The sequence below is a fragment of the Acomys russatus genome, chromosome X (assembly GCF_903995435.1).
Source record: "Acomys russatus chromosome X, mAcoRus1.1, whole genome shotgun sequence".
NCBI classification, from domain to species: domain Eukaryota; kingdom Metazoa; phylum Chordata; class Mammalia; order Rodentia; family Muridae; genus Acomys; species Acomys russatus.
Genome location: NC_067169.1, coordinates 22,743,499 through 22,758,527, shown reverse-complemented (window position 1 = coordinate 22,758,527; position 15,029 = coordinate 22,743,499). Strand labels below are relative to the sequence as shown.

General features: G+C 42.0%; 2 protein-coding genes across 2 annotated transcripts in view; one reads left to right on the top strand and one right to left on the bottom strand.

Annotated features, from left to right (window-relative positions):
• The window catches only part of Shroom2 (shroom family member 2), a 1,329,704-nt gene that overhangs the window by 1,303,213 nt on the left and 11,462 nt on the right, over positions 1-15,029 (top strand). The window lies entirely within an intron of this gene.
• Wnk3 (WNK lysine deficient protein kinase 3) overlaps positions 1-15,029 on the bottom strand; it is a 107,323-nt gene that overhangs the window by 91,952 nt on the left and 342 nt on the right. The window lies entirely within an intron of this gene.

The following is a 15,029-nucleotide window of genomic DNA, read 5'->3' as shown; positions in this document are numbered from 1 at the left end:
GTCCTTGGATTGAGCACATTTTATCCAAACTTGTAAAATACTATGATTATTAGTATAATTTGCTACATTTTCATTTCTATTAGCTCTTTTGCTTTTATCTTGTGTGGGCTGTTAGGTTTGGGGGGTTGTTTGTTTTCATTTTCTAAAAGCGTATTGCTATGTAGCCCTGGATGGCCTGGTATTTGCTATTTAATCCAGTCTGACTTTATTTTATTTTGGTTTTTTAAGACAGGGTTTCTCTGTGTAGCCCTGGCTGTCGTGGACTCACTTTGTAGAGCAGGCTGGCCTCGAACTCACAGCCATCCGCCTGCCTCTGCCTCCCGAGTGCTGGGATTAAAGGCATGTGTCACTATGCCTGGCTTCCAGTCTGACTTTAAATTCATAGCAATCCTCCTACATTAGCCACCTAAGTGCTGGCTTTACAGGCATATGCTACAATGCCTGATAACATAATTCTTCATTTATTTGTTTTTCTATGCTGAGGATGGAATCTAGTGCTTCAGGACACATGTTAGGCACGTGCCCTACCATTGAGATATTATACTCCAAACACCTTCAGTATACAGTAAGATTTTTGTTTTATTTTGTTTTCAGCACTAGATCCTGGGCCTTCCACATGCTAGTCACATGCTCTACCACTAAGTTCTGGCTCTCATTAAGTTGCCCAGGATAGCCTTGAGTTCAGTCTTGTAGTCCATTGTCTATTTTGAATTTGCAATCCTCCTATCTCAGCCCCTTGCCTAGCTGGGATTATAGGCCTGTACTATCTGGCCTAGCTTATACTACTTTGAGGTATTTTGTTTTTATTTTGAGGCAAAGCCTCACTACATTACTCACCATAGCACAAAATTATAATTCATCTTTTTGCCCTAGTATCCCAGGAGCTGGGACTACAGGTGAATACCACCATGCCCAAATCACTAAGCTTTTTTTCTTCTTTTCTTGTTTTGGAGTTGAGACAAATATGCCTATGTATGCCAGGTTGTCTTTAAATTCTGAATGCTAGGATTGTTCTTTTTCTTTTTTTATAGTTATGACTTAAGAGCTTTTTCTTTTCAGCACATAGAAGGCTCTTACTCTGCAGCATTGAAATTTTTTGCTAGTATAAATAATTTTATCACATGTATATATATATATATACATGTATACATTTGTATCAGGCATATGTATATTTACACATTTTAACTTTCATTGACAATACTAATGTATATAAATAACTATATGTAATCTTTATACAGTGTTGCAAAATTGCTTCCCATGACCATTATATGAATTTAAACTTCCACATACAATATGTATCTTTTGTCTTACAACCCTAACAACAAAGAGTCTTGTTGAACATTTTGATTTTTAACACTCCAGTGGGATTTTAAAGAGCCTTAATATGTTTTCTGTTTATGCGATACAGAGGATCAAACCCAGAGCCTTGCACATTAGGGAGAAGTCAATCACCAAGCTATAGCTTCAGCCCTCTGTATGTCTTCAGTTAACATTTAACTTAGAAGTGAGGTTAAGCCATTGTCCATATAAATAATGATTAACAAGTGAAGAATAAGCCAGGGCTAAGCATGTAGCTCAGCTGACAGAGTGCTTGCCTAGCATAAATAAAGCCCTAGGTTTGATTCCTAGTATCTTATAAATCAGGCATAGGATCCACAACTGTAATCTCAATACTCAGAAGGTAAAGGCAGGAGAATCAGGAGTTCAAGTTCATCCCTGGCTACAAGAGCAAGTTTGAAGCAAGCCTGGGACACATGAGACTTTGTTTCCAAAACAGGAAGAAGAATACAAAAATTCTTACTATCACTGCTACCACTGAAGGAGATAAAGCAAGATAAACAGATATTAAAGAAGACAAGACACAATGGTGCACTCCTATAATCCTAGCATCACAGAAACTAAGGCAGAATTACAGCTTGCCTCCATACCAAATTAAAACTCTGCCTTTTCTTTTTTAAGAAAAAGACAAAAGTTGGGTGTGGTGATGCGTACTTTTAATACCACCACTGGGGAGTGAGAGGCAAGAGGATCGGGATCAAGGCCAGCCAGAGTTAAATGAGACCCTGTCTCAGAGGGGAGGGGGCAGGCAAAATTTACCGACTAGACTACATGATTAATTAGAAGAGCAAGCAGAAACAATCATTAAAAATACAATTTAAGGGGGCTGGAGATGACTCAGAGGTTAAGAGCACTGCCTGTTCTTCCAAAGGTCCTGAGTTCAATTCCCAGCAACCACATGGTGGCTCACAACCATCTGTGATGAGATCTGGTGCCCTCTTCTGGTGTGCAGGTGTACATGCAGGCAAAATACTGTACACATAATAAATCTTTTAAAAAGCAAAACAAAATGCGTAGTTAGGGCTGGATCTGGTGATGCATACCTGTAATCTCAACATTCAGAAGGGCAAATGAGACAAGAAGATGACAATGAGTTCAAGGCCGGCTTAGGCTACAAGAGACACCCAATCTCAATCCTGCCTCCCCATAAAAAAAAAAAAAAAATCAAAACCAAAACTACCTGTCATGCTCACGAGAGCAACAAAGGTATAAAATACTCATTTAAGAATACATTCAAGGGGTTGGAGAGATGGATCCATGGTTTAAAAGCCTTGCTGCTCTTCCAGAGAAGCAAAGCTCAGTTCCCAGCAACCATGTAAGGGGCTGGGGGAGGGTCTCTCAACTGATGGTAACACCAGCTCCAAGGAATCTAATACCCTCTTCTGGATTCTGAGGGTACCCATAAACATATGGTATATACCCACATAAAGATACACACACACACACACACACACACACACACATATATATATATACATAAATAAAAATAAATCTTGAAAACAATGTTTTATAAAGAACAAGCTTAAGAAGAAATATGTAGCACCTGTATGAAGAAAACTGTGACACTCTACTGAAACACATAAATAACACCAATACTGCTCAGAGAAAAGGCCCACTACTGATATCTTGTTTTGTGTTGGGTTTTTGAGACAGAATTTCATGCAACCCAGGTTCATTATGGAGCCAAAGGATAACCTTGTGCTAGGATTACTGGTATGTACCACCACACCCAATTCAATATCTTTATTTTTGTTGTTTCTATTTTGTGAGATGGGGTCTTGTCTATCCTTGAACTCACAGCAACCTTCCTGTCTCAGACTCCCAAGTGTCAGAATTATAGCACTGTGCCACCACACTTGCTAATGCACTCACCTTTCCTACCACTAGTTCACCACCACAAACTCAATGTGAATCCAGTCAAAATCCGAAACAAATATGGTTGATTCTGAAAGCGCAAGGAAAACCAAAAATATCATCAGCATCCAGGGGGCTAAGGCAAGCATATTACCATGAGTTCCTGGCTAGACTGGGACACATTAAGGCAGCACCAAAATTTCCTCATCCCTAAAATCTTGATATAGGACAATGAAAATTTTTCTTTATCAAATATTAACATATAATATAGATGCAATTACCTAAACAATACAGTTTCAGCACAGAAATGGACATACATTTAAAAAATAGGAAGAAACTGGCACACTTGGGAATATACTTCACTGTAAGAATTTCAAATTTGTAGAGAACAGATAGTATAATAAATGGTGGTGGATAACTGGCTATCTATTGGGGGAAGAGAGTTAAAGACCTAAAATCTGTTGCAAAAATAAATGTAATGTGGATTATAAAGCTAAATATAAAATCAAAACTACATCAATTACTAAAAGAAATTATGGCATAGCAGAAATAAAGGATTTCTTAATAACCCAAAGAAAGGCTTACTTTGTTGTTGTTCGTGGTGGTGGTGGCGGAGTTGGTGGTGGAGGTGGGGTGGAAGAGATGGTGGAGGTGAGGTGGAGGAGATGGTGGAGGAGATGGTGGAGGTGGGGTGGAGGAGATGGTGGAGGAGATGGTGGAGGTGGGATGGAGATGGTGGAGGTGGGATGGTGGAGGTGGGGTGGAGGAGATGGTGGAGGTGGGATGGAGGAGATGGTGGAGGAGATGGTGGAGGTGGGATGGAGATGGTGGAGATGGGATGGAGGAGATGGTGGAGGTGGGATGGAGGAGATGGTGGAGGTGGGGTGGAGGAGATGGTGGAGGTGGGGTGGAGGAGATGGTGGAGGTGGGGTGGAGGAGATGGTGAAGTTGGTGGTGGAGGTGGTGCAGGAGGTGGTGGTGGTGGTGGTGGTGTGTGTGTGTTTGTGACATAGTCTCTCTATTATGTAGTTCTGGCTGACCTGAGACTCTCTATAGACCAGGCTCACCTCAAACTCAAAGGCATCCACCTGCTGGGATTAAAGGCATGAGGCAAAGGCAGATGGATCTCTGTGAATTTGAGGCTAGCCTGGTCTACAGAATGAGTTCTAGGCCAGCCAGGGTTACACACTGAAACCTTGTCTCAGAAAGAAAGAATGAGAAAGAAAGAGGGGGGAGGGAGGGAGAGAGGGAAGGAGAGAGAAAGGGAGAGGGAGGAAGGAAGGAAAGAAGGAAGAGCTGAAGAAACACACAATAAGTAAAGTATATATTTAAATAAATTTTATCAGTTACAACTTGAGTGTGTTTTAGAAACACACGACATGTTTCTAAATCCACTTACATATCTTTCCATTCAATCATCACAAGAATCTTGAGATAAGTAAAACTGTTATTATTCTCTTACCTATCCCCAAAAAATTTTCAAAAAATTAAGTGACATGTGCTGGACATGGTAGCCCATGCTTGGAATCCCAGCACTGGCCTGCCTGGGCTGCATATAGTAACATCCTGTCACAGAAAAAATGTGGGTGCCTATAGCCCCAGCTACTCTGACAGCTGATACAAGGACCCTTTGAACACCAGACTTGGGATGGCCTGGACTCCTGCTCTCTCTTATTAAAAAGATAACTGAGGGGAGGGTTTGGGCTTGGAGGATGACTCAGTGCTTAGGAGTGCATACACACTGCTCTTAGAGAGAATCTCACTTTGGTTCCCAGGACCCGCATTCACAGCTCACAATTGCCTATACCTCCATGTAGGGGATCTGATGCCACTGGCCTCTTGAATTCACATACCAACACTCAGACACACACAACAGACATATATTAAAAAATAAAATCTTTCTTTAAAAAAAAAAGAGGATCACGAAGGATATAATTCAGAATGCTTGCTGAGCCCTGGGTTGGATCATGAGCACCTCATAAAGCCCAGTGTGGTGGTGCACACCCATAATCTCAGCACTCAGGAAGTAGAAGGCAAAAAGATCAAAAGTTCAAAATTATCCTTGAGATCGGCCTGCACTACATGAGACGGTTTCAAAAGGCCAAAAGATTTAAAAGTAAACAGAGATCAAGTAAATTGAAATAAAGTGGCACAGCAAGAAAAGAAAAGCCAAGAGGTAGGAGAGAGGGGCAGCTCAGTGAGAACTTGCTTTTAGAATGTACCAGATCCCAGTTCCATCTCTATCCTCTATTCCCCACATACACACTCAAAAAAAAAAAAAAAAACAAAAACAAAAACAAAAAACAAAAAACAAAAACTAAGCCAGAATTCAACACTAATATCTCAGTCCCAAGCCCAATTATAACATGCCTAAAATAAGGGGCCCCTTTAATACACATAGTCATATAGCCTTAAGTTGCACAGATATATATGCTGTGAAAGCACATCATGTTCTTTGGAAATAAAGGCTCTGCAAGGGATTGGTTGCAAATATATTCGTGAAGATGTCAACTGAAAGCCAGGCATGTTGACATTACTCCTCCAATCCCAGCACAATAGGAGGTTGAGGATTATAACTTCCAGGCTGCATGGGCTAAATTAAACTTTAAAAACAAATTCATTGAAAAGAATTTTAATCCATAGTTATCTATCATTTAACCAAAAACTGACATTGGATATACTTAAAAAAGCAATTATATGTTTAATATAGTTTATAATTGTTCACCTCAAGAATCTATCTATCCAAATAATTTGAGTCACGCTCTTTTATTCTTTTTTCTTTTGTTGTTGTTGTTTGTTTTGGTTTGTTGGCTGTCTGGTTGACTCTGCTTCCACAGTGCTAGATTACAGGCATGCACCACAATGCCCAACAGTTTTTCTCTCTTTTTAAAAAAAAAAGGTTTATTTATTTATTTATTATGTATACAGTGCTCTGCCTGCATGTACACTTGCAGGCAGAGCAAGGCATCAGATCACATTATAGATGGTTGTGAGCTACCATGTGGTTGCTGGAAATTGAACTCAGGACCTCTGGAAGAGCAGTCAGTGCTCTTAACTGCTGAGCCATCTCTCCAGGCCCAACAGTTTTTCTCTAGGTTTTTTTTTGTTTGTTTTGTTTTGCTTTGTTTTTCGAGACAGGATTTCTCTGTGTAGCCTTGGCTGTCCTGGACTCGCTTTATAGACCAGGCTGGCCTCAAACTCACAGCGATCCGCCTGACTCTGCCTCCCGAGTGCTGGGATTAAAGGCGTGCGCCACCACACCCAGCCTTTTCTCTAGTTTTAAAGAAACATTTCACCTTACACAATGTAGACCAGCCTGGTCTTGACCTTACAGTACTCCTGCCTCAGTTTCCTGAATGCTAGGATTATAGGAATTTGTATGACAAATAATCTTAGTTCAAAAATGACACTGGAGAAATGGCTCAATGAGTAAAATGCTTCCAAGTATCAGGACTTAAATTCAGATTCCACAGCATCCATGTAAAAGCTGGGCATGGTGGTTATCTGTAACCCCAGCACCAAGAGTCAGAGACAGGTAGATCCCATGAATCTGACTAGCAATAGTCTAGCAATGTGGTGAGCTTCATGTTCAGCAAGAGATTCTGTCTCAAAAATTAAGGTGGGGTACTATATATGAAGACACCTGATGTTAAGATCTAACCTGCAGACACACTGGCATGAGTGAACATATTTGCACACATATGAATATCCCACACGGAGCTATACAAATAGTAAATAGGCACAAAAAAAGCATCCCTATAATTTTTTTTTAGCCCATCATATAAAGTTTAACCAGATAAAAATCTCCCTGAGGCTGGCGTGATGGCTCAATGAGCAAAGGTGTTTGCTTTGTAAGCCTAATGGCCTGAGTTCAATCCCTGAAGTCCATGTAAAGAAGGAAGGAACAAACTCCATAAAGTTGTCCTCTGACTGACACACATACATACACTAATAATAATTATTATTAATAAATATTTCTTTTTCGAGACAGGGTTTCTCTGTGTAGCCTTGGCTGTCCTAGACTTCCCTTTGTAGACCAGGCTGGCCTCGAATTTACAATGATCCGCCTGCCTCCGCCTCCCAAGTGCTGGGATTAAAGGCGTGCGCCACCATGCCCGGCTTAATAAATATTTTTTAAAATATAAAATCTCTCTGACTCATATGGAGCTTTGGAACATACACACACACCAAGTACAACGCACAATTTTCACAAATGTGAAGTTTGAAAACTTGTAGGCAATTCCCATGTACAAGAAGGGAGGAGGTGGGCATAAATTCTTAACACTAGTTGAGAAGCTATGCCATTTGGTAGCTGCTGGGATAGGAAGGGTCAGCTTTTTCCTAATGGTGTGACCTCTGGTAAGCTGACCACAGTCCAGGGCAGGCCACACTCCCAAAAAACAGTAGGGCAACACAGAATGAACTCCATGGGGGGGGGGAGAAAACACATTGCATGGGGAGAGTGGTAAGGATGAATATGAGGGGGGAGGGGGAGGAAGAGATCAGTAAGTAGGACTAAAAATACATTGTATGAAATTCTCAAAGAATTTATAAAAATGTCATTTTTTTAAAAGTTCAGAGCCACTGGCTAAGAGTGCTTACTGCTCTTGCAGAGGACCTGGGTTTGGGTCCCAGCATTCATAAGGCAGCTCACAATTCTAGGGTAACATGTGTCCTCTTCTGGCCTCCACAGGCACCAGGCATACATGAAGTACACAAATATGTAGGCAAGAAAAACATTCATAGACATAAAAGTTATAGATCTTTTTTAAAAAAGTATTCAAGGGAGTTAGAGAGATACTTTTGTTGCAGGTGGCTAATGACTGATTGATTTTTTTTTTAAAAAAAAGATTTGTTTGTTTATTTATTATTTATTTATACAGTATTCTGCCTGCAGGCAGAAGAGGGCACCAGGTCTCATTAGAGATGGTTGTGAGCCACCATGTGGTTGCTGGGAATTGAACCCAGGATCTCTTGAAGAGCAGCCAGTGCTCTTAAACCTCTGAGCCATCTCTCCAGCCCTTTTCTTAATTCTTTCGTTCTTTTTTTCTTTTTCTTTCTTTTTTTTTATTTTGAGACAGGGTCACACTAAGTATCATTGGTTGGCTTGGGACCCTCTCTTCGGGTAGACCAGGTGGTCTTAAATTCTCTTAAATTCATGGAGAACTACTTTCCTCTGCCTCTGCCTTGCTTGTCTCAATGGCTTTGCTGGGATTAAAGGCAAGTACCACCACACCCCACAAGACAGATGTTTTACCACCAAAAAAATTAAAACAAATTTTTTACAAAGCATTAAAAAAGCAACCAAATTTAAAAATGAACAAAGTTTTAAATAGACAGTTCAAAACATTCTTCAAAGAAGAAATATAAATAGACAAAGTACAAGAGAAGATGCCCCATCATTAGTCATTAGGGAAATGCAAATCAAAACCACAATGATACCAATTCACACCCACAATGAAGGCATTATTAAAAACACCAGCAAGTTTTTAGAGGAGGTACAGAATTTGGACTCCACATATATTGGGGATGATAATATATAATGTTGGCACCTCTGTAGAAAACAGCTGGTATGTGATCCAGTAATTTTGCTTCTAGTTACATACCCAAAAGAAGTCCAAATGGGTGTTCAAACAAAATCTTTCACGTGAATATCTATAGCAGCACTACACACAAACATTCCAAATAGTCACAAACTCATGATTGGATATACCCATAAAATAGAATAGTACTCAACCATAGAAGGGAATGAGGCATACATAGTGGGTGACTCTCAAAAACATGCTAATTAAAAGAAGTTGGGCTTAAGGGCTGAGGATATGGCTGGCTTATGAGGACCTGAATTTGGATCCCTAATACCCAGGTAAAGACAGATGTTGTAGCATGCATCTGTAATCCCAACATTCCTACAGCAAGTTGGGAAGTGGAGATAGGAGGCCGCCCAGAGGCAATGACTGAAACTTAGGTTTTCCTCTGACTTCCAGAGACTGAGAGAGAGAAAGAGAGAGAGAGAGAAGACTCATGCAAAGATTTACAAGAAAAAAGACTTAAGAGGTTAGGGTTAAGGCTGGAGAGGTGGCTCAGAGGTTAGTTAAGAGCACTATCTGCTCTTCCAGAGGTCCCAAGTTCAATTCCCAGCAACCACACGGTGGCTCACAGACATCTATAATGAGATTTGGTGCCCTCTTCTGGCCTGAAGGTTTACATGCAGGCAGAGCACTGTATACATAATAATAAATAAATAAATCTTTTAAAAAAGAGGTTAGGGTTAGTATTAGGATTAGAGACTGAGCAAAGCCATTGAGACTGGCAAATGAGGGCCACTGGGTGTTAGAGGGAGGAGAATGGGGAGTGAGCACTTAATGAGTTTCCTTTCAAGATGATGAAAACATTTTGGAATTAGATACTAGCCCAATACAGTAAGGTTACTTAATGCCTAAAACATATACTTTAAAAATGATTTAAAGTAGCAGCAGGGTCCGGTGGTGCACGCCTTTAATCCCAGCACTCTGGGAAGCAGAGGCAGGCGATCACTGTGAGTTTGTGGCCAGCCTGGTCCACAAAGCAAGTTCCATGACATCCAAGGCTACACAGAGAAACTCTGTCTCGAAAAAACAAACACACAAACAAACAAAAACAAAAAAATAGCGGGCCAGATGTGGTGGGCCATACCTTTAATCCCAGCACTCAGGAGACAGAGGTAGGTGGATCCCTGTGAGTTCGAGGACAGCCTAGTCTAAAAAGCAAGTCCAGGACAGTTGAGGCTACACAGAGAAACCCTGTCTCAAAACAAACAAACAAACAAACAAACAAACCATACAAAAACAAAAAAACAACCGCTTAAAGTCAGGTTTAGTGACTCAGGCCTGTAATCACAGCAATTTGAAAGACTGAGTTAGGAAAATCACAAATTCATAGTCTGCAAAGGCTACAAAGTGAGTTCAAGGAGAGCCTGGGCAACTTATTGAGACCCACTATCAAAAAGAAAAGAGGAGCCGGGCGCACGTGGTGGTGCACGCCTTTAATCCCAGCACTCGGGAGACAGAGGCAGGCAGATAGCTGTGAGTTTGAGTCCAGTCTGGTCTACAAAGTGAGTCCAGGACAGCCAAGGCTACACAGAGAAATTCTGTCTCGAAAAACAAAAAACAAAATTGAAAAGAGGTTTGAAGACATTGGTCAGTGGCAGAGTGCTTTCTGGGCATGTGCAGGGCTGATGGGTTCAACCCCAAGTACCACAAAACATATAATGAAATTATTAAAATGATAAATTTGTTGCTAAATTTTATCACAATTTAAAAGAGCCCACACAGCTGGAGAGATGGCTCAGTCTGTATACAATGTTCTGCCTGCATGTGAGCCTGCAGGCCAGAAGAGGGCACCAGATCTCACTATAGATGGTTGTGAGCCACCATGTGGTTGCTGAGACTTGAACTCAGGGGGGAAAAAAACCGGGAGGTGGTGGCGCATGGTTGTAATCCCAGCACTTGGGAGTCAAAGGCAGGCGAATCTCTATGAGTTCCAGGCCAGCCTGGTCTACAATGCGAGTCCAGGACAGTGAAGGCTACACAGAGAAACCCTGTCTGGAAAGAGGGGGGGAGGGAATGATAAAGTAAGGCAAAGATACAGTTCATTTCTACTAAGACTTTTTAAAGGAGCTTGAGTGCTCCCTACATAGAATGCTTAAGCAGCAGGCAGGAGACTCTGGGTTCAATCCCAAACACAGGTTTTTAAAAGGTGAGGAGGGAAGGGAAATGAGAAGGGAAAAGTTTATATGGAAGGAAGGGAAGGAAGAGGAAAAGAAAAGTTTCAGAAGAAATATATATTCCTGAAAGAAAGAGCATTAAAGGCTCATTTCTACAATAAGTCTCTCTCAAGAACTTCAACAGTTTCCAAACCAAACATCTCATGATATTTACAGAACAACTATAAATACAGGACTTATATATAAAACCTCAAAATAAAAATTAAATTAAAAATGGCATCAATTCTAATTTCAAAATAAATGTCTGTCGATGTCCTTTAAAGTCATCAAAGTTAGTCGTTGCCTAACAATATCACAAATTTTATATCTCAACTAAAAACGTGCAAGACACACTCCTGTGAAAGAACCCTGGCTTTTAGCCAGGAGACCTACGGATATCTACAAGTAGAGATGGCTCGTAATACTATAATAATAGACAGAATTTTTTTTTCTTGCACACAATTCATCCTCATACAAAAACATGTACACAAACATTTTTCTCTATTTGTTTTGAGACAAGAGTTGCTCTGTGTAGCCCTGGCTATCCTGGAACTCTGTCTGTAGACCCAGCTGCCTCCTGCGTGCTGAGATTAAAGGCCACACCCAGACCCACTAATTACTTTTAAAAGTCAGTTACCTAACAACTAGAAAGTTATTACTACTAGAATATTTCTTATTTTCTATATTTCTATTATGTTTCTTGGCAGTCTTTGGCCTTATTACTAAGCAATGGACAACTTAATGAGAACAGAAACTCTTCTGCTTTTTGAAGAAAAACTTAAGCCAATACCACAAACACCTAGTGCCTGAACACTAAGAAATAGTTACGGTAGTGAATGTGGACATGTGAGGGGAGCATTAACACTGATCCAGAGTCAGAAGTGCAGGGTCCACGACTTACTAAACCAAGTATTTTGCTTTTGGTTTTGTTGGCTTATTCGTTTTCTTAGTTTTGGGTTGTAGTCTCACTAAATAGCCCCTAGATGTAGACCAGGCTAGCTTTGAACTCACAAACATCTGTCTCCCACGTGCTGAGATTAAAGGTATTGAACCACCACACCAGACTTATCTTTGACCTTTATATTCTCTTTAAAATATGAGGAACACTCAGAAGGACAGTGTAAAGTATGTAGACAATCTAAAGAGAGGCATGGTGGAGAAGGCAGCAAAAGGAAGAAAGGAGGGGCAGAAATGGCTTTCAGGAAATAAACCTAGTGCTTCTCTTCAGCCTCAATCTCAGCATATGATTCCAGCCTTTTCTCACCCCATTCCTTAAATACACTTTTATGGTTATATGTCCTTCCACTCCAGGATTATCTAGCTAAAAACTAGGAGACAACTTTTCCTGGAAGAGTTGTAATTTTGAAGTTCCCACTCTACCTTTATATTTCTGCTCTATTTTAATACATGTTTGATACTATATAAACTAGTATGTATACTACCCTATATATTCATAAACATACACAAAGTATTCATCTCAATCTCAAACTAAGCACAGCACTAACCTTTGTGTTAAAATAATAGTCAATGAAAGCATTATACTCTTTTCGATTTCAAAACAAAATACAGAAAATGTTTTAAATGTACAATTCCAAGAACTTGATATATGTCAGCAAAACTTGTAAAAATAATAAAGAAAAGTTAAAAATCCATAATCATTAATCTTGACCTAGAACAGAATGAAAACATCACGAGATCTCCTTACCAGAAGCTAAGTAACATATTCAGAGAACAAACTGTCCAACTCATCTGTTGTAATTTAAAGTTACACCAGCTGCAGACGCAGACCCAGTAGTAAAGGGATTGCCTAGCCTAGCATGGTCAGGGCCCTGGGTTGGCTCCTCATCAAACAAAGAAACAAAAACACTACAAGCAAGCGCCAGTTTTCATAAACTCGAAGATAAACAAAGACATCAGGTATCACTATTAAACATTCAAAATCAGATTGTGTACAGTTTAGCTAACATTTAATACAAAGTATCTTTCCCTCCAGCCATCCGGTGGAAATACACTTTAAATTTAACAGTCCAAAGAGTTACAGAATATCTAAAAACACCTCCAGCTCTGTGTCATACCCTAAGCTCTCCTGAAAGTTCTCTTTATATTAAAACTCAGGCGGCAGAGGCAGGCAGAGTTCTCTGAGTTCCAGGTCACCCTGGTCTGCACGGCAAGTTCCATGTGAGCCACGGCTTCATAGTGAGATCTGTCTCAAAAACAAAACAAAACAAAACACTGCTCATGAAAAAACGGATAACAAAGCTTCCAAATATTGGATGAAGTCACTACTAGGCAGATTTTCACAACTCACGAGTATTGATTGATTCATACAATTGTCTCAGCAGTAACCCTTGAGGAATCACACCTGAAGGTTGAGGCAGTCGGATGGAAAGGAATTCAAGACCAGCCGTGGTTACATAGTGAATTTCAGGCCAGCTTTAGCTACTGGATGAAACCCTGTCTTAAAAAAAGGGGAGGGCGGGGGGAGAAGAGCAAGAGCCACAAAACTCGCACCTCATTTTAACAGTGTATGGACTGGCAAGATATAGAGACACACTCTGGGGGTTTCCACCCACATCCCACCGCTCTTAACTAAACAAAACCCCTTTCAGTACAGAGAAACCGCCTCGTGACTTTTATCCTAACCATCTCCTACCCATTCCCAGCAAGTCAGTCACAGAACACACACCACACCTCTCAATTCCCTTGCACCTAACAATTTACACAATCAGCCTGCTATAGCCCTCACCCAGATTTCAGTCCTATCGACCCTCCTACATCAAATGAGCCTCTAAATGAAGCCTACTCTTTCCCCCACTCCATTTCCATCAATATAACACACCCAAACCTTGTTGAACATTCCCACACCCAAAGCGATTCTTTTAGTAGCACCAATCTCACTTAAATGATTTCGCAGTCCCTTTGTCAACCATCTCCTATATCCTCACCTTCCCAGTCTCTTGGTCTTCCATCAACTGCCAAAGTTGCCACCCTCCCCAGCAGAAAAAAGAAGAAGCAAAAGAAAAACGCACCTTCACCTCAGATCTGTCCTTCCCCACTTTGCTCCCCGTCTTAATTTTCCTCTCCGTATTCAGTCACTTCGACTCCAGCTCATCCAACCCCGAGACCTGAGTCCGGCCTCGGCCAAGTACCTTTGGGTAACTGCACGCACCCTGCCTTGGTCAAGCAGCTCCCCCTCAACACACACGCGCACACACACGCACACACACACACACACACACACGCACACACGCGCGCACACACACACACTGGGGCGCTTACTCTGAACAGACTGTTGGCCGCCGCTGCCTCCTTCCATTCATCCTGGGCCCATTCATCTCTCAGCCGAATCCTAGACACGCCCCCCGGCCTCCTCCCTCTCTCGGGGTCCTGGGCTGGCCGGGACCCTCACCTCACTAGAGATTCTGACCGACAGAGACCGACTCTCTTCACTTCTCCCTTGCTGTCTCTCAACCCTCCTCCAGCCCCCCGACCGGCTACACCGTAGACTAGACACATACACATATACCTCCTCCTCTAACGTCTCCTCCGATGCTTCTTACTCCCCTCCTCAGTGTCTCCAGCTCGTCTCCGAGTCCTGTGCGCGTGCGCGCGTCTCCCCGCGAGCCCACCGTGCCAGCAACCACGGTTCGGGAAAGAGCGGGCGGGGTTAGGGGGAGCAGGGTGCGAGCCCAAGCTCGCGCTAGCCCCGCAGCTGACCGAGCGCACGCGTACTGAAGCCAGAGAATTCTGATGGACTGGAGAGGGGCGGAGAAGGGAGGGGAAGGGAGGGAAAAAGAGGGGGAGGGGCGTAGAAAGCCAACTGAGCAGCCCAAACTCGGAACAGCCCCTATCATAGCGAGGTGCCCAGAGGCTGGCCAACTGGCGCTTGCGCACACCTTCCCCGAACTCAGCGCAGCGAGGTGGATGCGCGTCGAGGAGAGGGGCTCCTCTCCCTAGCAAAGAGAAAGATCTCAGCCAGGAGCCACGCAAGGCACCTCTTATGTGTCCTGAAGCACTCGTCCTCGCGGCTGCTTTACCCTTTCCCATCAAAAAATAAAAAAGACATCCAAGCACACACCACTTCTTAGCCACCCGC